The sequence below is a fragment of the Ischnura elegans genome, chromosome 10 (genome assembly GCF_921293095.1).
Source record: "Ischnura elegans chromosome 10, ioIscEleg1.1, whole genome shotgun sequence".
NCBI classification, from domain to species: domain Eukaryota; kingdom Metazoa; phylum Arthropoda; class Insecta; order Odonata; family Coenagrionidae; genus Ischnura; species Ischnura elegans.
This window is the reverse complement of record NC_060255.1, coordinates 37,399,644-37,425,129: the sequence shown is the minus strand read 5'-3', so window position 1 is coordinate 37,425,129 and position 25,486 is coordinate 37,399,644.

The window sequence follows — 25,486 nt, the reverse complement described above, 5'->3', positions numbered from 1 at the left end:
TTATCAAAAAGATTATTCAAAGAAATGTACCACATATCCAGAAATAAAAAAAGCTGCAATAAAAGAACAGACATTACTTACCTTAGCAAAATTTATCATAATTTAATAAATGACATAACCAACAAAGAAAGAAATCCAAGCAACCAAATTGTAAATAAATAAAAACAACATCAGACTAAAAGGTAAATTTTGAATATGTATTTCCATGTATTTTAATGTATAACAACTGTAAAATTGCCTGTATTTAACAAATTTTGTATCATAAATTATCATTTTTATAGCCCTGAGGATGGACAAATAAAATGTCCGAAACGTTGGCAAAGTTTGGAAAAAATTAAATAATATTTACAATGACCCACATCTTGTGATTTAAAAAAAAAATATATATAGATACCACTATCCCAACCGACCCATTAGATTAGAGGATATTTTGAATTTATATGTATGACTTGTGAAAAGTAACGCATGAAAATTAATTAATTACAGCCTAACTAAGGCCCTAATTGAAAAAGATGGAGCAAGGTACGTGGTCTCCCCTTGTTAGCCTTAACGTCTCGCATTTCTATGGAGCGTTGAACCTGTCCTCCTTTTTCAAAAATTCAGTGACCATAGTATACATTAAAGTTTGGTATACCATTTATAAATCGTTGGAATTTTCCTTCTCCCAACCAAGATTATCTTTTCTTGAGCTCTCTTTAGTTGCGAAGGGCGAACGTTCCGGTCGGCGTGAATACATACGCAACGAATAAGTCTTGCAGCAAACGTCTGAAATAGGTTTATTAGTTTGACTCGGTTCTTACAAAAAAAGTTTTGGCATGATAAATGGCATTGTGCCAAAATATACCCAGCGAAAAATAAATACCATCATCTATTTATTAAAGATTCAATGTGCTATTCGTACTACTCTTTCCAAACTTGAAGTTGACACGTAAATGAATATTAATATATTACGCAATGATGAAGTCATTTACTCAAAAGAGAAGCAGCCACATATATATTCTGAAGATATTTTATTACAGCAAAAAAACGGATACCCTCAAATTCTGTAATTTTTCTATGCAATAATAGTGGTAGAACTAAACGGCGTAGATGCTGCCTTCTGCTACTGCCTTGTGACGTCACGGCCAATATTCAACATGGACACCCGTTTTAGCGGCCTTTGAATTTTTCCATATTTCGGACGGTCATATCGAATCAAGTATTCACTATTAGGATTTAAACTGTGGTTTTACGACACTATGTTATTCTGAACTCTAATTTTAAAAATGTGTTTGGTGCATTTGAAACACTAGTGTACTTCCCTATTTCCAAAAGTTTTCTGGGGGAGGACCCCGGCATATCCCGCTTACCCTGGCGGGTTTTACATGCCCCCCATGCTTCCAGTATTACTTGCGCCAAAAATTTTTTTGATAAACAGGGTACTGAGTAATGGGTTTTAAACTAATTTTAACACTTTTCATAATCGAAAAAACTTCCTTTAATATAGAAAATTTTTGCATATTCATGATATTTCAATATTTTGTTTTCTTTTATGAGGGAAAATAATTGCTTTTTATTTCGGAGCGGGGGGGGGGTTCCGAACCCCCTAAACCACCCGAAACTGGCTACGCTACTGGCGCCTCTGGTTGGAACCACTTTATTATCACACCATAAAATAGTAAGAGTAATCAAGTCAAATACCTAAGTCAGGGGCCTAATAAATAAATTCTGGTTATATTTTATAAATTTTCTGTGTTTCTTTGCATGCATGCGGAAGGAAAGTGATAAGCTAAATAAGCTTCCTCCGATTTTGCGGCACTGCCCGATCACAACTTTGACCAATACTTTGATTACATTCACGGTTCTTCAATTCGGATCAATCTTCTCTTCTTTGGGCTTATTGCATTGCGATGAATTACTACAACAAGAAAAGAGGTGTGGTAAATCATAACATGAAGCCGACAACCTGCGCATGAAGCGATTTCTATCTGACGCCATGCGACTTGAGGCGGTGGCGATGAAAGCAGCGTATAAATTTAGCTGAGCTGGATTTACGTCTTACAGGTTGAGAAAATCACTCTTCTTACCGGTCAGGTTCAGTTCTGGAGCTTGAAAAATTGTGAAAAATTTGCAGGGAGAAATCATGTGCTGGAACAAGTATGTGCAGTGGTTAAATAAATTAAAACTTGACGTATTAGTCCGAAAAAAGTGTTATGGAAACCACTTGTCATGTGAAAAATTATACCTACTATCCTTTTAATCCTCAATAATAACTTATTTTTATGGAAAAATTACCGAGTCATTTACCAGCAAGAAAGTTTGTAGGCGCTAGCATAATGTAACAGGGAGTATGAAGAAATACGAAATGTACTCAAGCTTTATGAGAAAGAGTAAATAAATAATGGACACAGTCGGTTTCATTGGCTAACTAAATAATTGACGGAACTAAATAATTAAACTATTCATAATACTCAAGAAATACCTTAAAACGCAGAAATGTATCAACTCATTTATTCCATCAACAAACTTGATTGGTGATGAGAAATATTTTAGGAATTTTACTGATGGGAAGTGCTAAGCTCTGAAGTCATGAAGTTCAAATGTAAGTCAGTACCATGTATCAGTGGTGCAGCGAGGGGGGATTTTGGGGGATAAAACCCCGCCCAGAGCAAAGAGAATTTTTTTTATAAAAATATTTTAATGTGGAAAATTTTGTAACTAATATTAGGATGGCGGATGACTTACAAACAAAACATTAAACTATTTACAGGACCAAAGCTCTTTAAACTTTCTGCCTATTTCAATTAAAATAAAATACTTTAATTTTAATGCATTTTACTTAATTGGGTTAATATTACTTATAGAATAGTGTAAGGATTAATAAAATATCCATGAAAAAGCCGTGAAAGTCACAATTTAGACCATTTTTCTTAGAAAAGTTTCTTGGGAAGGGCACCGCACCTCCCGCTTACCTTTTCGGGTATTCTACATCTCCAGGCCCTCAATATTAGTTGCGCCCAAAACCCCCCTATCTTTAATTCATAGCTACTATGCATGAACAAGAGTTAGGAATATAGCAGCATTTTAAACTCCTGAGGAAGAATCCCGGTGGGTCATTATTATTGAGAGTAATGCCATTGCACTATATCATGGCACCACTATCATTCGAAGATGCATTGCTGTGGAAAAATATTTATCCCAGCAGCATACCTTTTCCATGAGAAACTCGGGCGTCTCAGGAAGGTAACAACATTACCCATTGGTCTCACAATTTTACCTACATGGATAAAGTACATTACTAATCATTGCTACTAATTAATACAATGTACTTAATTTTTTTCAGAAATCCTGTCCATTGAAATACGTAGCAAATTAAACATTTCAACTGCATGACAGATAATTCGCAGAAAATGAAAGATACTGTCCTTTTAAGCATGCAAATATTACGCGTCAAGAAATACGTAGATCTGATTTAGGGAACTTTGAGTAGTACTGGTAGGGGACAAGTGCCGTATGTCAGTATAAAAAAATACATGAGAGGGTTTTAGTCTTGTGACTGAAGAGATAAATTGCGAATGGATCTTTCTCTGTTAACGCTTACATTATTTTCATTGGTAGCCGTAAGGTGAAACTGGGCACCTAGTCCCACCCTATGCATCCACATAACCAATCATTACCAATTATTCGTGCACTCTATTTCGTTGATTAAACGATAGTGTCATCCCCACCTACCATACAATAGCCACACTATACAACTCGAATCGCTGTAATCGTTGGCATAAAAAAGAATCAAGTGGTGTTGGTAATTCATTCTTAAGGTAGGAATGAAAACACAATATTCTATATCAGTTTCAAAATTTTAATGTTAAACATAAATGTTTACCAGTCCATCTCACAGCTGCCGATTGTATCTGTAGACAATAATCCCCTCAACAGCTAGACGAAGAAATATTGAAGTTAGGAAGGCAAGGGTGTTAAAAATATGTTGGTAAGCATTTGTTTTATGGTGATCCCTTCAGAACTTCAAAATTCGAATTTCTTATGCACATATATAATGAATATATGTAGTTTGATATTATTTTCGTTGCTGATATTTGTCGATGCCTAGAAAACTAAGAGCAGAAGTAGTAGCACAAAAAGAGACCAATTAAATATAAGTGGATATTTTCCAATGACACTTATTTATGTTATTTTCGCTGACCTTTCCTTTGACTTTCTATTTAAATTGAGCTAATGATCAATGAGTGAGCCAGCTTAGTAATAATTACGGTAATCAGAAACCATTTATGTGAAAACTTAATAACTTTGTCATTTGGCCATTTCAAGATGCTAGTTTAGTTTGGTAAGATTTGAGATTCATTGAGATTGTGAAGAAATGGGGAAAAAAGCAGTAACTTAAAGAATATTTTTCGAAAAAAATTAATGTTTTCCATTAGAGATCTCTATATCCCTTAGATATTTTAATGGTTTTGGATAGTCTGATTATGCAACGTTTTTACAAACTCCCTTTGCTATTTGTCGTCTTGTCCTGGTCAAATCTTTCTACTTAATTTTAACCTTTTTTCAGATTAGCTATCAAACTGAAATTTTCAGGATAGCTCAGAATCAGATAAAAATGAAATACTCTAACGCTTTTGTTACGATTGGAACGGAATCTAGATTTTTTTACTATAACTTTTGATAACGACACACCCTTTAACGATATTGTAGCTGAATGACTGTGATATTTGGCAATCGGGGTTATGGGTGAAAATCGGTGTATCTGTTACTCATATGATCGAAAGTGAAACCTAATAAATACCACGATAGAACAAGCTATTTCTTCCATCATTCTTTCATCACCATGGCCTAGGCAAATCCCACTCTCAAGAAAAATGAGCAGCACTTGCCGGCGGCAATGTAGAAATGTAACAGGACACTGAAAACGTAACCTATACACCTCGGGCCATTTTCCGCACGAAGTGCTGAAAAACAGGGAGGCAATCGACCTCCGCACATTCAAGCAGGAATCGGGCAGTCTCTGAAAATTCTCTTCCACCGCCGGGATTTGATCAAGGGAAGCCTGCCCCCTCACAACTTAAATGGCAATTTGTCCGAAAAAATGTACGAAAGCTGTAAATACAAGTACAATGAAAACAAAAACATCAAAAGGATAAATACATTTTAGTCTTAGTTTGTACTTAAAATGCAGTTTTCAGACGCTAAATTAAACAAATTTTCCAGGAACACTTAGGGACAATAGAATACCACCCGTTTCACTGGGTGATGTTCCATACCCCACGAATCACCGGAAGGATTTCTGTCCGCCAACATAAATTCTAAACTTCGAAACTTCTTTTTTTTTGAAAGACAGGTTTTCGCAGGCTATAGAGATGATAGAATGATGAAAGCAAGAGCTCACTGTAGCGTGGTATTTATTTAGTTTAACCTTCGATCGTATGAGTAACAGTGATGTTCACCCTTAATCCCAGTGGGAATCAATTTGGTGTGGTCACCCATGGTCTACGAAAATCCCTCTTTCAAGGAAAAAAAGCACTACCCTGTAGCACTGTTGAAATGAGGCAGGCCGCTCAAAACGTGTAACCAATACGCCTCGGATCATAATTCGTACGAATTGCTCAAAAACGGGGAGACAATCGTCCTCAGACAGTATTCAACCAGGGATGGGGTAGTCTCTGAAAATCCTTTGCCACTGCCGGAATTTAAACCCGAGCCTACTGGGTGGGAAGCCAATACCCTAACCAAAACACCAACTCGATCTCCACTAGGATTATGGTCGAATATCGGCATATCTGTTACTCATATGATCGAAGGTTAAACTAAATAAATAGCACGCTAAAGCGAGCTCTTACTTTCATCATTCTATCATCGCCATGGCCCACGAAAATCTGTCTTACAAGAAAAAAAAAACACTTGCCGGCGGCAATGTCGAAATGAGACAGGCCGCTCAAAACGTAACCAATACGCCTTGGATCATTTTTCGCACGAAGCGCTGAAAAACGCGAGGTAGTCGTGAGCCCCCGGGGGCATCGCGATGCGATAAGTGCCCTTAGGTGGAGCCCCTCGGGGGCGGGGAAGCGGTGCGGGGGCCCCGGATTACCATAACAAATAACATCCTTGCTCGGGGGGCTGCTGAAAGTGATCCGGCCGCGAGGAAGCTGTGCTGCCGACGGTCCAGCAACGGTCTCATCTATCTGTCCTTTCTACTCCTTCCCTGCCTCCCAAGTCGAGGAGGGGTGGGGAGGTTGGGAGGGCGTTGGGCCATCTTAAAGGTGCGGACCGTGGGAGAATGTGGTTGGAATCGGCCGCCGCCTCCTCTGACCTCAAAAGACTCGGGCCATTAATAATAATAACAGCTCAGCGGGATGCTGGCCGCTCCTTTCACTTCACGCAACGGAGAGCGAACCCGGAACATGGAGAGACAGTAGGAACTGTTCCCTGGGACACGCACCCGGCGCGCAGGCTGCAGCCGCGATAAAACATCGTGAACATTGTGAGTGTGATCTGCGGAGGAATTTTTCCGCCGCGATTTTGCATGATGACTCTGCCGACAAGTGGACTGAGTCTTGATAGATACTTTTACCTACCCTCAATAAATGAAAACTTATTTCTTGGCTGAGAAGTTATTTCCTGCAAAAGGTATGGTCATTCCCAAGGGAACTGTACTGACGAAGCCAAATTCCATCTCATGGAAAGCTGATTTCTGTTGCCGCCTCGGTCGTATTTTAATCGGTTTTCAAAAATGTCCGCGGCGCGGTGATGAGTGCAATGCGATCCACTTTTTCCATTATTTTGCCGCTTTATGTTTTTTTTAAATTGTGATAAACATCATTGATGGGTGATAAATTTCATATATGAGGGGGTGAGAAGCCAAGGGATACAAGTGATGTTTTTCTCAATAGAGTTAAGTAAAGTTGATTGTTAGAATAAATGCACAAAAAATGGTTGCCAAGGGATACGAGTGAGTATCAGTTTAGTGCTGACATTGATTGGAAAGTCAAATGCCCTATATAAAATATCTAATTCATCTCGTTTGTTTTCTATACCCAATTTCTCTACCTAACTGGGTATAAAAAATTAATCACTTGTACTTCTTGGCTTCCAAACCAGTCATATCACTTAATCATGCATATAAATTTCGTTTAAAACCCCTAATTCTACCCCGTGCAACTCGGATCAATTTGCCCATCAGCGGCGCGGGTGGCGACTTTGGTAAACTCATTTAAATGCGTGGTAAGTGACAACGCATTTAGAGCCTTGAGGATACTCTTCTGTAATATTCGTGGTCACTCCCATCGAACAAGACGAAACCAACCCAGAAATGTAATCATCAACGTTTCTTCGTTAGCTTCGAATTTATATCGATACCTCCACTACACAAACGCTCAACAATCGCCCACCGAATCAAGTCCGCTCATCTAGTACTACTTGGGCAACTATTGTTGCGATTAATAGGCGATTGTTGAGCGTTTGTGCAGTGGATGTATCGATATCACTCTCTAATCCAAATAATTCGTCGCTATGGTAACAAAATTCATTACCCACCTTCATGTGATGGGCCGATATCTCGGCTTTTTCATCTCGGGCAAAAAGTGCGGTAGGTGGTTAAATCGGCTTGCATGAAATATATTTTTACATTTTATGACACTGCTATAATATAATTTCTTTTATGTTTCTGATGAATCTGCATTTGTATGTTTTGCTGTATAAGATACTTATTCTGCCATCAGTCTTTTTTATACGCCTAATCACTAAACACGACTTAATTTGGAGTGGGATGCTATTTGACATTTCGTAGAGACCACTCAGCAGAAACTCAGATGAAAGTGGCTGGTCATCTTACAAACGTGTAAGAGTAATTGTAAAATTTATAAATTTTAACTGGCCATTATAATTGAATCCATAGTTTGGGCCATTGGAAATCAGTTTTTTCTTCCAATCTCCCATTACCTCGAGAAATCACGTAAAACTGGTCTAAAAACATCATACATATTTTTCGCTATTTTTAAATTTCCAACCTTTCTGAAATCCGATCAAGCATTTTGGCATATGTGGTTATATAACCCACCTTTCGACCTACATACTCATTTTTTGTTTCGCAGACCATTGGTAATGACGTCCATATTCTCTGGTTGAAATCAGTAATAACATGCAGTATATAATCAGTCTATATTTTTTAACATCGCTTTGACAAACAATTATCCATGAAGTGTAACGATAGGTGTCAAAAAAAGATGTCACCTATGGCGTAGATAGGAGTTTAAATTGAAATCCATTCATAAATACGTAGACCAAAGGTTAAAGGTGTTTTCAATTCGTGGATATACTCTCAACCTTGGCTGCTTGATCGTGAACTATAATACCTGCAAATAAGTCTTCTCATTCCACACGTCATTTCATTGGACATGTCAAAAAAACTTCGACCATTTATTTCTGTTAAGCAATAAATCCTGATGTCAGGATATATCGCGTGAATATTTACAGAGTTAGACATCAAAAGGTGAACTCACTAATCCTGTGGGTGGTTAGAACTATGAAATGAAACCGCCTCCAGCCGAGAGTAGGAGTGTACATAATCCGTGAGTCATGCACGGATCACTTCATTCAGTACCAGAAAACGAATCTTTTCTAAGGAGAAAATGGTGTGGTTGAAGTGTGAGTCAGGCTCCTCTTAACGTTCCTTTTTATAAGTTTTTCTCTAAGTACTCGAAAACTGTTACTAAATTAGATATACACAAATCTTTTGCGGAGTCCTTGTTGGCAAGTCGTAAAGATCTAAAATTAGAGATTTCTGAAAAAAAAACGGTTATAGTTGAATCGACATAGAACTGATAAGAAAATACATTTTATTTAATGAAAAAATCTACCGCTAGTTATTTGAGTACTATGCACGAATTTAGGGGATCGCGGTTTGATTCCAAAATATGGCAAAAGATATCCCCCCGTTGTAATTTTCCATTTTGTGTGGACATCTCCATATTAACCACCTACAGAGGTGTTTGGTGGGAGTTACTTGCGGGTGACTCCGTAAAGACTTATCTTTTGGCTAGTCCGCGCTTTTTTCTCTCACTTAGTTGTTACCAAACACCATAATCATCAAAGTACAAAGTTACTTCAGCCTTTGGAATGTGCTTGTGCTATCGGCGCAAAAAAGGTAGAACGCTGAAAGTAAAGCAGTTGTATAAAATTCTGCCGAAGGTCCATAGAGTCGTGTAATATATCATTTTATGCATTCTTTATTTGAATACAACAACGAATCATTAAACTATGTATAGACGTAAATTTTTAGCCTCTACGGTCGAAAGAGTGAAGAAGAACACGCGAAAAACTACGAGAACGTCTAAAACGTTCGACTTCTTCATCCCGTCACGGGAAAAATATTTGAATGGTGCATTTTATTCTTTCTTTATATAGAATGAAATTTGCATTAAAAATAGCTTTTTGTTATTAAATTTTACCCATTCTATGACTTTTTAAATGGCCAAAAGGTAGATTTCAATTTCCGAGGTGTAGAAAACAACATGAATATCGAAGTTACGTATGCTCAATGGAAAAATGTTTCTGAACTTTTCATTTAATGAAATTCTGATATTGTTCATCTTACTTAAAATAAACCACTTAGGCAAAAATCGCCTTTTTGGCTGTGTGCTTCGCCGTGGGCCGTAGTACCTTTTATGCACCGATAATAGCTGGATGTGCACCTGCTGCTTAGTAATGCTGTATTTCGGGTTGAATAAGCTATCAGAACCTTTAAAAGGGGTATTTCCAGAGCATATTCCACCTCTCCGAATTGATAGCACAATTAATGGTACTATCAATGTAATTACACAAGCAATGTATTTACACAACACATTCATCAAAAAGAAGGAATCCTTAGGTATGACAATACCTAGTCATCACTAAATTATCAGGTTGAATAAGCGATCAGAACCTTTAAGGGGTGGTTGATGAAACTTGTTGCTGTGGCAGCCCAAATTTGCGATTATACTACTTATTTCTTCTATACGGTCAATCGGGTGATACCATTTGCCTTCTTCAATATTTTAGTGAAAGGAGAGACAGTTTAAAGGCTGATTCTGTCGATACCATTGATTGAATATATCCATCTCTACCCAGAAAAATGCGTTTGCGATTTTGAAGATATTTAGGTGTTTCTCTCCTACGGTCGTCTTAGATTATCCATTTAAATTTTGCCGACTCATTTATATTACAGTTTTCTAAGAATGAGCCGCGGCGCCGTCGTTACAATGGGCGTTAATGTGTCAAAGCTAAATTGATCCATTATCTACTAGCATAAAAAAAGATTAAGTCCACATAGAAATCATAATTTTGGATGAATAAAAGTTTGAATTATCTTTTCAAAGTCTCTTTATTTTTACATCTATCATACTTTGCATTTATTTCACAGACAGTAGGCGTTCATATTGAAATTCTGATTTGATACCGTCTCTTTCAGCAAGTGGGATTATTTCTGGCACTTTCAATAATAAACTAACTGATTAACAAAACCATTAGCAGCATATTTGTGACAATAGGGTAGTTTCCTTCACCAAATAAAACGGAAGGCATTGATTGCGATTCGTTACCCACCATTAGTGTATTCATAATATACAAATTATTTAGTTTTAGAAATACCGGTTTAGACGATTGGCAATGGTCCATTTTCATCCTCATTTGAAAAGGACCAGATTGGCGCCCATGCGATGCCACTCCACGTGACGTCACAGGGACCTAGTTTCTATACGAGAAGATAGGAGTTATACATCGTCTGAGGTTACCAATGCATGCATGAGGCGCAGAGCTGAGGGGAACATGTCTTAATAATCACTTATTAGAACTGGCTAATGTCGGAAAGTTTTCCTCGTTTGATAAGGTATTAATAATCCTTATTTAAGCCAAGCGCTACTAGCCAGACGGGTACTCAGCTACCCGCTAGTAGCCTGCGTCGTATCAGCGCTAAGCCTCGCCTCAAGGTCACCTCATAGGGCGGCAGCGGGAACCAGAAATACGTCACACGGAGAGATTTCCTGGCATTCATACTTACGCGTCGCGTTTTCGCGCGCTTGAAATTTTCACTTTTCATTTAATCGCGAAAAATAGATATCGTCATTTAAAAATCTAAAAGCGTGAAATACGTACTCCAGGAGTAATAATCTTTCGATTTAGGCAAAAAAAATAGGAAACCACCCTATTATAAAACAAAATAGAGCGCAATTTTTCATTAACAGCCCCATATTCTCAGAGTGGTAGAGGGTAGCCATATGACTACCTAGGTACGCGAAAATGGGTTAATGGATTAGCAATGGAATGGATCTCGAGGAGATGAATGGTTAATATTTTTATTCCCATTGCCCGAACTGGTGAATTGTTCCTTAATTATTCGGGTAGTTATCGTAAAAAATTAGGTTGTCATAGAATAATTTTAAGGTTGTATACACAGTAGATGTTTTGCAACATTTTCATGTACATAGCTAAATTATAAAAAAAATACATCACTGAGAAAGTGAGGTATAATTTTCATATTTATGATATAGGAAAATATTCTAGAGTCAAGATTTTATGTGCTGTGAAAATTTCAATATGATATCGTTAGTGCTAAACTATCATTAGGGTTCGACATGAAAAAAAAACCGATCTAGCTATGATGCATCGTATTAAATTCAGGATTCGGAAGTGTAAGAAGAATCAATTTAGGTTTAAAAAGTATCCATTTCCATTTTAGTCAAACAACTATTTTCCCTTTTCCATCATGATGAGGGAATTATCGACCATACGATCATGCACTCAGGGACAAATCGCAAGTCATTAATAGAATTTGATAGGTGGAGAGGAAAAAAAAAGATTAAGTGGAATAATTATCCTAGCCACTTGTAATTGAAAATTAGAAACGCCGAAATTGCCGCTCACTCTCCATGGATTGGTGATGTCATTAGAGCTCTGGTTTGTGTAATCAATCGTTAAGGTACAACCTTTCATAAAGAGAAGGAATCGTTTACAAGAGTGTAAAGAACGGCGAACCATGAGACCCAGGATGAGGAACACTTGAAAAACATTCAGTCATGACGGCATTAGTTAATGACGCCAAATATATATCTGTAAAAGGATTAGGCCGTCAACTTTTCGTCGTAGATAACTCGAAAAGTTCAATCGATCATTGATGGAAAAATACGGTTTTCTTAATTGAGCAAATTCTATCAAAATCCTCAGTAAAATGAAATTGGCAAACGAGCTTATTGAAGTGAATTCATTGTTTACCCAAGCTTTCGGAAACCACCTAGCTATGTTGAGCTCTCTCTTTGTACTTAGGCTGAGGAATTAACAATGTGCTCGGGTAATCCGCGTGTCACGAATACCTCACACATGCCATGTGAAACACTTTGGAACATGGCCGCGGCGCGCATCCCTTCCACGACCCGCGTCGGTCTTTTCGCCCTCGGAATCGTGACGATAGGTAGGGGGGGGGGGGGGGGAGAGGACCAGCCGCCTCCTTGACCGCCCCCGGCTCCCTCGGGGGCCTCGCCCGGGGCGGGGGCAGCTGCCCCGGGGGCCTCCCCGATGTGAGAACCTGAATCCAGCCCCTACCCCACCCCCGAGGAAACAAGTGAGCATCGCCGGCCGTGCTGCTGCCCCCAAAGGGGGCGTGGATCCGAGCGTCACGACCGACCACCACACCCGCTCGTTCACGTTTTACCGCTCCGGGGGCGCTTCTTGCCCCCGGGGACGGGCTGGGAGGCCACCTCTCCCATACCCACTGCCCCCACCCACTCCGATGCCACTTAATATCAACCCACTCCATGGATGGGTATGTTGTGATCTGTGATTTGGCGCACGGAAGGGTGGGAAGCCGTGTTGTGGTCCAAGACGGTGTTTAGAGATGGTAGAACAAGCATCTCGAAGAGTGTGAGAATGGTACTCAATGCATATGAAGGAGGTACTTTAAATCCAACAAGAGGGAGAAACCTTCACATGCATCTCTTACTCTTATTTACAACCGCAACCAGTTTATCTTTCTAAGTGTTGCCCAAGTTGGTAGATGAAATAATAAACTTTTTTAGGTTCACTAATATATTTAAATATAATAGTGATAAAGTTATGAGGACAGGTGCATGGAACATGAGATCACTTAATAATAATAATAATAATAATAATAATAAAAATCAAGCTTCGAACTGCAATAGCATAGAAAAACTTCAACTGCTTCTGTACTGTGCTGCAATATGCACAGTCACATCACTAAACATGAAGGTGGACACTTTCAATGGAAGACGTAAGCCGAAGACTGAGTCAGCTCCCCCATGGGAGAAAAGATTAACGAATCGGATTGAAAACATACGGAAGATACTGGGCCAGCTAACACAATATAAAAGAGGAACACATACAAGAAAACTGCTCAAAAAAGTCAAACAGATAATTTATCCTGCTCGTGAGGAAGATCTTTCTGCTCAGAAGATCACAGAGGTAATTGATAAGTACTCGCAACAACTGGCCGTCTACTCTAAAAGGCTAAGGAGATACAAAAAATGTACAGAGCGGAAGCGCCAAAATAATCTCTTCCAAAGGAACGAAAAGCAATTCTATAGAAATTTAATGAACGCAAAAAGTAAAACGCAAACCGAATATCCCCCCATAGCACACTTAACAGAATATTGGTCTAATTTATGGGAAAAAACAGATACACACGACAACAACACCGAGACACTCTGTGAAGAACGAAACAGGGTCGCTGATGTAAAAGATATGCCATCAGTCAGAATAACAGAACACGACGTTCAGGAGGCCATTAGCAAAACACTAAACTGGAAATCACCTGGCCCGGACAAACTTCAGAACTTCTGGATTAAAAAATTCACTGCTTTGCATGCCACCATAGCAAGAATATTTTGCCATATATTACAGAAACCAATAGATACTCCTGAGTTTTTGGTTAGAGGATGCACTTTTCTCCTTCCCAAAAACGATGCAAATACAGATCCTGCAAACTACCGACCAATAACCTGCCTACCAACCATGTACAAACTACTTACTTCAATACTCACCAATAAAATCCAAGCTCACCTCGATGCGCAAAAAATAATGACAGAAGAGCAAAAAGGCTGCTACAAATTTTCAAAAGGATGCAAAGACCAATTAATAATAGACTCCATAGTAACGCAACAGGCCCTGAAGAAACAGCGAAACTTAAGCATAACTTACATAGACTATAAAAAAGCTTTTGACTCGATACCTCACTCTTACTTACTGGAGGTACTTAAAATATATAAAATTGCCCCAAATATATTAGCCTTCCTTGAACTGATAATGCAAAAATGGTCAACAACAATTAAATTGAACACAACAAATGGAACGCAGCAGTCTAGAACAATATACTTCCGCAAAGGGATATTCCAAGGCGACTCCCTCAGTGCTCTATGGTTTTGTATGTGTCTAAACCCTCTAAGTAAAACACTGAACCATACAGGTTATGGGTTTAAGATAGCCACAAGCCCGAAAAACAACAGCTACACCCTAAATCATCTGTTATACATGGATGACTTGAAGCTGTACGGGAACTCGCCCATGCAGTTACAAAAACTGCTAACCATAACTCACAATTTTACTAAAGGCGTCAGAATGGAATTCGGTATAGACAAATGCAAATCCATTCATCTGCAGAGGGGAAAACTAATAGCCACAGATGGTTATACCCTCGATGAAAATACTTTAATAGAAAACCTTAAAGAAACCGAAAGTTACCGATATCTAGGCATTGCCCAACTAATGGGCATACCCCATACACAGTTAAAAGACAACATAAAGAAAGAACTTAGCAGCAGAATAGAAAATATCCTGAAAACGGAACTTCACGGGCGGAATAAAGTAAAAGCCATCAATACTTTTGCAATACCAATCCTTCTCTATACCTTTGGAATTATCAAATGGACCTTGACCGATCTTAATGAAATAAACAGAATTGTGAGAACCCTTCTTACAAAACACCGTTTACACCACCCAAAGAGCTCCACAGAAAGAGTAATACTTCCCACACATGAAGGAGGACTTGGTATTCTTGATGCTGTACAGCTTCACTATAAGCAAATTGCTGATCTAAGACAATACTTCTATGGCAAAGGAGTCAAATGCAAACTTTTTGAAATAGTATGTAAAACAGACACTCACTACACACCACTACATCTAAGCAACCGTGAACTAGACATCCCGAATCAAACTACAGAACAACTAATCAATCAATGAAAAAGTAAAGAGCTTCATGGGCACCATCCTCATCAGTTAAACATGCCGCACATAGATAAAGAGGCTTCAAATATATGGTTGAAACAAGGGAATATATATGGGGAAACAATCGGATTTATGAGGGCCATTCAAGATCGCATAATATTGACGAGGAACTACAGAAAGTTCATATTAAAAGAAAACATAAACAGCGATCAGTGCAGAAGATGCAAGAACCAATCTGAGACAATAGAGCATATTATGGGAAGTTGCACGGCTCTAGCAGCAAATGAATATACCAGTAGACATGACAATGTAGCTAAAATCATGCACCAAGAACTGGCAAGAAAAAATAGAATCCTGGACACCGATGAACCATACTACAAATACCATCCACCTGATGTTATGGAAAACAATGAGTGCAAACTATACTGGAATGCAGAAATAAAAACTGACCGAGCAATTAAAAACAATAGACCGGACATAGTTATAATAGACAAAATAAAACGGCACACTACCCTCATAGACGTGACAATTCCCTTAAACCATAATGTACAGAAAGCACAATCCACCAAAATTAACAAATATGCAGAACTTGCAGCAGAGATCAAAGCCTTGTGGAAGATGCAGTCAGTAGATATATGCCCAATAGTGATTACAACTACAGGAATCACACCGTGCGAAGTTCTACACCAGCTAAAAAAGCTAAACTTGGAGAAAACTCTACCAAAAATACAAAAGTCAGTCATCCTGGACACCTGTCATATTGTCCGATGGTTCCTTTCAATAGAATAATTACGGAAGTAATAACAAAACACAGCTGAACTTGACTTGGTCCGTTCACTGTGAAAAATCCTTGTAAGATAGCAAGAGGGAAAAATGAAAATAATAATAATATGTCTTTATTTGGGCGAGGTTGAGACTAAGAAGTCCCCTCTTCGATCTAACCCCTCGATAGCGTCAATGCAAACATATTTTAAAACGGTAGACAGACGTTTACAATACAAAACATATACAATATACACTATTTATGAAATGTCAAAAAAATGAACAAGCATTTGTGAAAATTTGCGTAAGAAACAAGATTTCTGTTTGTAAGAAAAAACACGAGGATAAGGGTGTAGTATCCTTCAGCGAAAAAATCCACTGCAGGAAAACTCCTACACAAGAGAGGGGACGTGAAAAACCAGCGAAAACCTACATAGGACTTGCGGTAAGCTAGAAAACCTTAAGGTGGAAAAAGAGAGGAAGAAAAGAGAAGTCTTCTAAAAAACCTTAAGCAGAAGGCAGTAAAACTTAGTTGGCCGCATTATGAGACACGATGGCCTGATGAAAACAATCGTAGAAGGACAGGTGGAAGGGAACAAGGGCAAGAGATGGCCCCGAATGAGTTACATAGGGCAGCTTATAAAGGATGTAAAAGAGAAGAAATAAGTCGCTCAAAAAAGGCTAGCCTATATTAGAGAAAAATGAAGAGCTACTTCAAACAAATCTTAGGATTTTGGACCAATGATTATGATGATGAATGAATTTTAAAAAGCACGATCCTTGTTTCATAATATGGTTACTCACTTTGTCAGGTGAATGAAAACCGGGTAGTGCTTTTTATAATATATTAGTGAAACTTAAAAAGCTTATTCTTCCATTTTCCGTAAAGAAAAGGTTTCACAAAGTTGAGCCTGAAATAATCAGTTTTATGCTGTCCAAGTTGATCACTCGAGTAATCGATTAGTTTAAATTTCTCCGTCACTACCTCAGGTTTCTCTCTTCTGAAATTTGAAGCGTGAAAGAGCCCAAGACAAAATTAAGGTTTCAAATTTTGGAAATAACCTTACTTAAAAGCAGGCAGGTAGCCATAAATTTTCTTCGAGGTACTTCAGAAACACTTACTGTGGGTTACACTTACTGATATTTTTTGTCAATTCCCAAGCATTAGAAAATCACGCATTCCATTTCGTCAGCTTTATAACTCGTTTGAATAGTACTGAAAGTTAAATTGATCATTGGTTATTGGACGACGTTATGAAATGTAACTATATTGAAAAATGGAGTTTAAGAGAATAGAGAGGTACCCATAAGCTGGTGGTCTCCTCAGCAGATGTGTTGTGGGTGGGCGGTGGCCACAAGGGAAAAAATATTTGGGGAGGAGCTGAAGCCCTCCTGAATAGGGATCTGCTTACTACGGGCATTAAAAATTTCTGCGGCACGTTAGAAAGTGAAGGTATTTCCAAAAATCACAAAGAGGCAGTGGTGGATCCAGAATTTTTTTCTGGGAGGGCTCACGGTTCTGACAGGTCCACACATATTTGAGATTAAAAACAAAATACAGCAATTACTGTAAAAAATATTCTCTTTATTTTGCTTTGAAAGTTATTAATATATAATTTAACTATTTAGGCCCCGTAATACACAAAATAAAACGAATGAAATGATAACCTTATTAAAAGTCTTATCTATTTTTTAAACGTCTAAGGGGGTGGGGGCACGTGCCCCTTGCTCCCCCCCTTAACCCGCCTACGCAAAAAAATACCATAAATTGGAGCCAGGGAAACTGTGAAGTTTACCAATTGAGGTTCTTCATACGCCTGAAGTTCATTAGTGCTAATGTCATTACTGAAGACAAAGATCTTTTGGATTTGGAATATCTACCCAAACCCCCTCATTTCCGGTGGATATGCGAAGATATTAATGTTATACACAAAAAATGGGATGTAGTCATGTGGTCGAAGAAAAATTTATACTAGAATTATAGCGATCGAAAAGATTGAAAGTGTGACTATTCTTTAACATTATACATGGGAAATACTGGTTAGTCAACAAAAGAGAGTAACCTTATATCACAGGTTAGATCTAAGTTGTAGCCTAGTGAAAGATGTCTAGGGTTACTTATGGCACGAATAAAATCGTTTCAGGCTTGACTTGATGGAAGTTCAAAAGTATATCCATGTTAAAAAATACAGCTGGTCAATTCTACCCTTTAAGATGTATTAGTTACTATTTGTAGTTTTTAACATGGATTTACTTGTTGTGGTTTTCTATAATCAGTGGTATTTTTCATTTTATTTATTTCACACACAACCGAAAACAGTAGTGCTCGGCCTTTACTTCGGGGTTGATAAAATTTAACAATCAAGCGTTCACAAACATCCATGCCTTGGATATGGGTAACTTACCCTAGCGGGACTCGAACCCGTGACCTTTGTTTTAGCAGGCGAGTATTCTACCCCACCGGCACCGAGGCCGGCGAATTGCGAAAATTAAAAAGAATACAACTACAGTACACTCAGCTTTCACTCACTCTCACTCACCAGGAGACATCGCCAAAGTGATGTCCGGGACCTGGATGCGGACTCACACGGTTATTGCTTAGTCTGGGGAGAGCTTTATCCTTACCTATTCAAAACACTGACAAGGAGACATCGCCAAAGTGATGTTTGGGATCTGGATGCGGATGTTATTTTCTAAAACTATATAGGTAAGATAGAAAAAGCGTCACGGATTTCTTCCACATATGCCCGGGTTCGAGAGATATTCGCATGTAAAGATTTCGCGCAGCATCACAGCCCTTGAGTAAGCGCTCCCTCTTATCTACGGCCGTGGCGGTGCGGTCTAGGGCGTTAATCCCATAAAGTGTAATAATTCGCGTGGTAAGGCACAATTCGGAGTTTCGTTTAAAATCCATAAATTGATATTAAATAAAAAAAATTCGCGAAGTAACTAAATAAAACGAATGGGGATAAAATGTAGCAGTGATTTCAAAAATTAGAAGAGAGAAAGTATATTGCTGACAATGGGACTCGAACCCGGGGTACCAACTACAGGTTAGGAGACTAACGCTCTTGACCGCACAACCCAGCCGTAGATGAAAGGGAGCGCTTACTCAAGGGCTGTCATGCTGCGCGAAATCTTTACATGCGAATATCTCTCGAACCCGGGCATATGTGGAAGAAAGCCGTGACTTTTTTTCTATCTTACCTATAAACTTTTAGAAAATAACATCCGCATCCAGATCCCGAACATCACTTTGGCGATGTCTCCTTGTCAGTGTTTTGAATAGGTAAGGATAAAGCTCTCCCCAGACTAAGCAATAACCGTGTGAGTATCACACATGCATGATATTAGGGCCAATTCCTTTCCCTCCGCCACCTCACACTTAGAGGATTTAATATGGGTTGTCCGAAGGCTTCACACGAGATTTGATCCCGGAAACCTTTCGTTTAGTAGCCAAAGGCTTTATCCACTAGCCACCTGATTACTAAATCGCAGGACTAGTTACAAAGAAGCTACTTTCAAATTCTCCGTGGTATATCAGAAACAAAGACATCAGAAAAGATCTGGAAATCACTCCTATCCTCATTGAATTAAAAGAACGATTAATGCAGTTTGAAAAATCTTTGGCCGCCACGAACAATAGCTAAATCTCTGGCAATACACCTCAAATCCTACTGATAAGTACAAAACCCTCAAATATGCTCTCCTCCCCCACCATATGTCTTCTACATAAGTATATTATCTGCCACACTTTGACTTAGCCATGACGACAATTAATGAAACAACAATTTTCGAAACCAGCTATAGACAGCCTAATGGCTGGGAATAGCGAAGAAATCGTCAAGGAAATTTGGGCGTGGCGTTTTAAGTCCTTTATGTATGAAAAACAGCATATAAATCGTTCTCTGCTAGTATCATCTTACCTATTCCTCTTCAAAGTAAAGAGTGAAACCGAAATGAAAACGAAAATACAAATTTTCGTAGGTAAAAAAAACTGATTTAGTTAAGATGGCTGTAAAATTATGAAGTGGATTGATGATATGCATTTTTCGGTATTTAAGAAATTCAACATTATTTTGTAGGTTTATTTTTGCGAATTCATATTTGTGTGTACGTCATCGCTCCACAATTCTCAGCGTTGGCCCACCTCTCGAACGATAGTAGACCCTTGGGGCGAACGTGACCAGCCACGAAGACTGAGAATCCATCTACCACTCTGATGGAAGAGTGGAATGTGATCCCTTCTATGGAGCCGTAGTGTGGATGGTCTGTTTTCACACCCACGAAAATTTTCCTGTCTCACTGTTCCACCATTTCGAGTGGTTCCATTCTTTAAGTTTACGACGATAGGCCCCCAATCCGCGCTCTGACGTATCACAATGCCCATCCCCGTGAGACGAACAGTTTTATTATTTTTCCGAGTTCTCGTTGCCGTGCAGAAACGAAGCAATAAATCCATTTCGTCCGTTCTCTCGGACATCTCCTCCGAAAAAAAAGAGCCCTCTGCGATTCTCAGCCGTGGACGATCATCGAAGATAAGGGCCCCGTAGCAATAGTGTGCGAATGTGGTGATTACGTGCAAAAAAATTGAGTGCTCCTTTTTTTCATTTGCTCTACACGGATACAAATGGGCCGCTAAGTATTTTTAATATCTTTCGGGGTCTATTAATTTTCCCATCTACCGACACATCACACTTTGGTCTTGAGAAGCAGATTCGTTTGTTGGTGGGTATTTGTCGTGACCAACTCAGTCGAATATATTCAGAAACGCAGGCCCGAAGTCCTCATACATGCCTTTGACTTGGGGAGAGGGAATGTGTGAATAGCCCATCGTTGGCCACATCATCCATCGATGAGATATTCCTATATTTGTTCACTGCGTGTCGTGACCAGCATATGACCCTCCGGGAGAATAAACCTGCAATTATCTCTGCACCCAAATGGCCATGCTTTGATGAGTTTTGAGTAATGCATTTATTTTCCCTTAGATCCCTTGGCACACCCCTGTTGTTTTTTTAAGAAATTAGCTGAATCGTCGTGAAGAGCTTAGCAAAAGACTATTTATCGTAGAATTAATTCCATGACTATTTAAAGATTATACAAAAAGAAAAATATAGCATGATATTCAGAGAAGGCGACCGATAGCTAAAGTCTTTGAGCCATGAGAAAAGGATGGTCTCCCTCGTGATAGACTCCTTTTGGAATACGCTGCCAGTGTTTGGGGTCCTCATTGAATAGTCTTAAAAACAGAGTTTGAAAGCGTACAAAGACCTGACAGGTATGTGAAAAACATTACGATTGTCTTGCTAGTGTTACTGACCTGTTAAAGCAACTAGGATTGCCATCACTGTCAGACAGTAGACCGTTAACTGGACTACGAACATTATGTAAATTCAAGAGAAGTTTATTTTCCAATGAAGTTAGTGATATCTAACGGAAACCAGCATACCACGGCAGATTAGATCATAAAAATAAACTTAGAGAGATACCGTTGAAAAAATAGACTTAGAATGTCGCTTCCTCCACGATTGATGAGAGACTCTTACGGGAACGTTAGGACTTAGAAATAGGTTAGTTGGCTGGTAGTGTAGCAAACTAACTAGCTAACTTAAGCATTCCCCAAAGCATGTTTATGAATCTTCCTAGTGTTATAACAGCATTGTTTTCATAAGCTTCATAGGTTATGTTACTAGTTATGCCTTTACATGAATGTTGAAGTATAATTTGTTTGTGTTCATAACATTTTTATAACAGTGTGGTGTGCATGTGGAAATACTCTTGCATGTTGGTGATTGATCACCCCCTGACAAAAACCGTATAGGTAGCTTGCATGGTATTATGTAGGTATAGATGTTGGATAGAAACCCGCCACGGACATAAACTAACGAAAATAGGCATCTTAACAAAAGTAACCAAAGATCATCGGGTTAATGTCCCATCCAACCTACAGTGTGTTGCGCTTGAAGTGTCCACCATACAGCATTAAGAGAGAATCGGGAAATCTCCGAAAACTCTCTACCATCCCAGGGATTTGTAACTGAGGCATTAGGTTGTGAAGCCAACACTAGCCACCACATCAACCTGTTCCTCAAATTTCATTCAGTCAGGCAAAATATCGGAGCAATATGTATACAAAAAAGGTATCTTAATCTATTTTCATGAATGTAGCGATGTGTTTGGCAAACACTTTTGACAATAACATGCATCAAAACTTAACTGTTGCACAAAATTGCTTCGATAGATTATAAAAAAATTACCATTCTTTGCCAATGACCAGAGATGAATTTTAACCCTAAATTTCTGCTCACGGAGCTTCAGTCACGATGAGCGACGATAGAGGCGGTGGCACGGCAGGATGCGATCGGGAATAATAGCGTCACTCATGCGAGAGTTTGCGGAGATAAATACCGTGAGATTCGCATGGGATTTAATGACACATTACCCCTCAGCATCCCATTTCCAGAGAGACTTCGGAAGATCTTTTGGCCCGGTCGCCAATTACGCCATCGACTCGCGAAATCCAACCAACGGCCATTCGTCTGTCTTTTGTTTTCTCTCGGCTCGAAGGCACCTGACCCCACCCCAATTCTTCCGTTCGTGCTCTGCCAGCAATTGGCTGGTTTTTATTTTATTTTTTCGGTTGAGTCGGGCAGGTGGGTGGGTCCTATTACCTCTTGAAGGGGAGGAAAGGTTTAGGAACTGGGAGTGGGGGTTGGAAGGTTGTGGGGCGTGGGAGGGCGTAGTTCTCTCTGCGGGCATCTTGATGCGATGATGAGCAGCGAATTAATCGCGGACGTCAAGTGGGGAAAACTACTCGAAGAGTTTCGGATGTGGACCGGAAGGGTTGAAGAAACCATCTCCTTGGGACGAAATTTCGGTGCTAAGCATGCGGAAACGCGCTCTAAACAATGCACGAAATTATCCCTCAACAATACCTTATCTTCTCTCCTCAGCCTGTTCTTGAATCTGTCTAAGTCTTGTTCGCAGTAATGTGTCTTAAAAGGGTGCATGCCTCCCTCTCAAGCGGTCGTATTTTTCCATTTTTAACGAAGGATAACTTTGTTTAAACGATGGAGTCGCTTTCGCTCGCCAGACCCTCTCGCATGAGGCACTTTTCTGGTGACTTTGCCTGTTCTTACAATTGTTGCTGAACACTGTGATGAAACCCCCTACGTTGATGAGGTAATAATTTATGAAATAGTGAAATTGAATGATTTTGTCAATTAAAAGTACTTCCATCGGTCTGAATATAGGGTAGTTTCTTTTATTTTTTTTATTGCCTAAATCGAAAGTTTATTACTCCTGTAGCACGAATTTCACACTTTTTGATTTTTAAATGACGATGTGTATTTTTCGCGATGAAATTTAAAGTGAAAATTTTCAAGCGCGCGAAAACGCGACGGTTAAAAATGAATTCTGGGAAAATCCCGTGTGACGTCATTCTGGTTCCCGCGGTCGCAAAGTGAGGTGACCTTGGGGCGAGGATGTGAGTGCCGCTGAGATGCAGGCTGCTAGCTTAATACCTCATCAAACGAAGGAAACTTTCCGACCATAGGCAGTTTTAATAGGTGATTATTAAAAGATGTTTCCCTGAGCTCTGTGCCTCATGCATGCATTGGTAACCTCAGACGACGTATAACTCCTATCTTATCGCATAGAAACTAGATCCCTGTGACGTCACGTGGAGTGGCATCGCATGGGCGCCAATCTGGCCTTTTTCAAATGCGGTTAAAATTGACCATTACCTTACGTCTAAACTGGGTTTACTAAAACCAAATAATTTGTATATTATGAATACACTAATGGTGGGTAACGAATCGCAATCAATGCCTTTCGTTTTCTTTGATGAAGGAAACTACCCTATTGGTGTCTCATCGTATCACGTGATCTAGATTTTTTTCCTCTTATCTCAGCCTCATAAAATAATTTTTGGAGTATAGGTCAAATGTATATGATGCAAAAGATTTGTTAGCCAACGTTTCAGTTAATTCAAAACCATTATCAGGGCTATGAATTAAAACATGAGAACAAAATGAAATATAATGATACACAATATTATTACATAAATAATTGTTACGAAAGAGTTTTTTTACAATAATATAATACAAAAATTAGAAGATAATACACAAAATTTTTTACATACCTTAGCTTTACACTTATTTATTGATATTAGGTTACTAAGCTATTACCAAACCTAGTTAACATTAATTTTGATTGATTAAATGAAAATAAATTTTGCTAAGTTTTCAATGTCTGTTTTCAATGTTTGATCTAGATTCGAAGAATCTCATAAAAGATTTTACTAGACCCCCAAATTCTCTCAAAAAGTAGAGCCATGGGGGCAGTTGGAAACATAGTAATAGATAGAAAATAGTTTTTTTTGACAATTTTTCCAAGAGTTTCAGACGATTTCAGAGGGGGTCGATTCCATGACTTTTTCGTATCTCGTGATGTTTGTGGGTGCTATGCTAACACGGGCTGAAAATCGTTCAGTGGAAAACACAAGTATTAATAAATTGGTCTCAGTGGAATCTCCATTTCAGGTGATTACGGCTAAACGTGAGATTACTTGTGCTCCCTTCCATGGGAGTACCCAGCGAGGGGCAGAGAGGGAGCTGCCCCGCTTTAGAAGCAAAAATCGCAAGTCTTTAAGCGAAATCACTACAGAATTGAAACGAAGGTATTCAACAAATTTACTTTAAAGCCAAGAAAAATGATATTTATTAGTATAAGTTATGTAACTAAAATAAAACTATTTTTTCAAGGAAATAATCTCATAAACTAAAAAAGCGCTGTTATAATTTTCTTAAAACGATTCTTTAATTCACCTTTTCCATGCTAAAATGTCACAACTTGGCTTACCCCCCTAGACCATGGTTTGCCCCCTCCCTAGCTATGATCCTGTGTACGCCCTTGCTCCCTTACATGGTTTATTACTATATGTCAGTATATTATAGGCAAAAAATAAGATTTCAGTGTGATGGAGTCGAATTTTTCAGTATTGAAAAAATACTGGCAATTTCCCACGGTTATAAAACTTATTACGACCAAAGTTTCAATGCAGCTAATTCATATTCAAGATCTATTTATTGCATAGTTCGTTAGGGGGTTGATCTTGCAGTAACATCACAGAATGCTGCAAGTATATCTCGCGGATTAACCCCTATAGGGCATGTTTTACGGAAATCAGGTACTGGGCTTCGTTGTCCCGTGAGCATATTCCCAACATGGCGGTCGGTAGTCTCCGGTAGGAATTCTGCCATGATGGGGAACCTGCGGCCATAAAAATCCGGTCGACGCATCGGATTGCCAGATAATGTGGGAGGAGGCTGCTTTCAGCGGAGGGTGGGAAACGGGGTGTCGCTTCGTGATGGACGTGGCTGTGCCTCCACGGCTTCCATCGACGCCCAACAGAGGTCAGTGGCGTCGGCGACGGGGCTTCGGTCGGCGAGTCCGGTAGAGTGAAAGAGAATGCATACACGACCATCTTGGAGATGGCCGTCTCGGTTTAGCATGAAAAAGGATG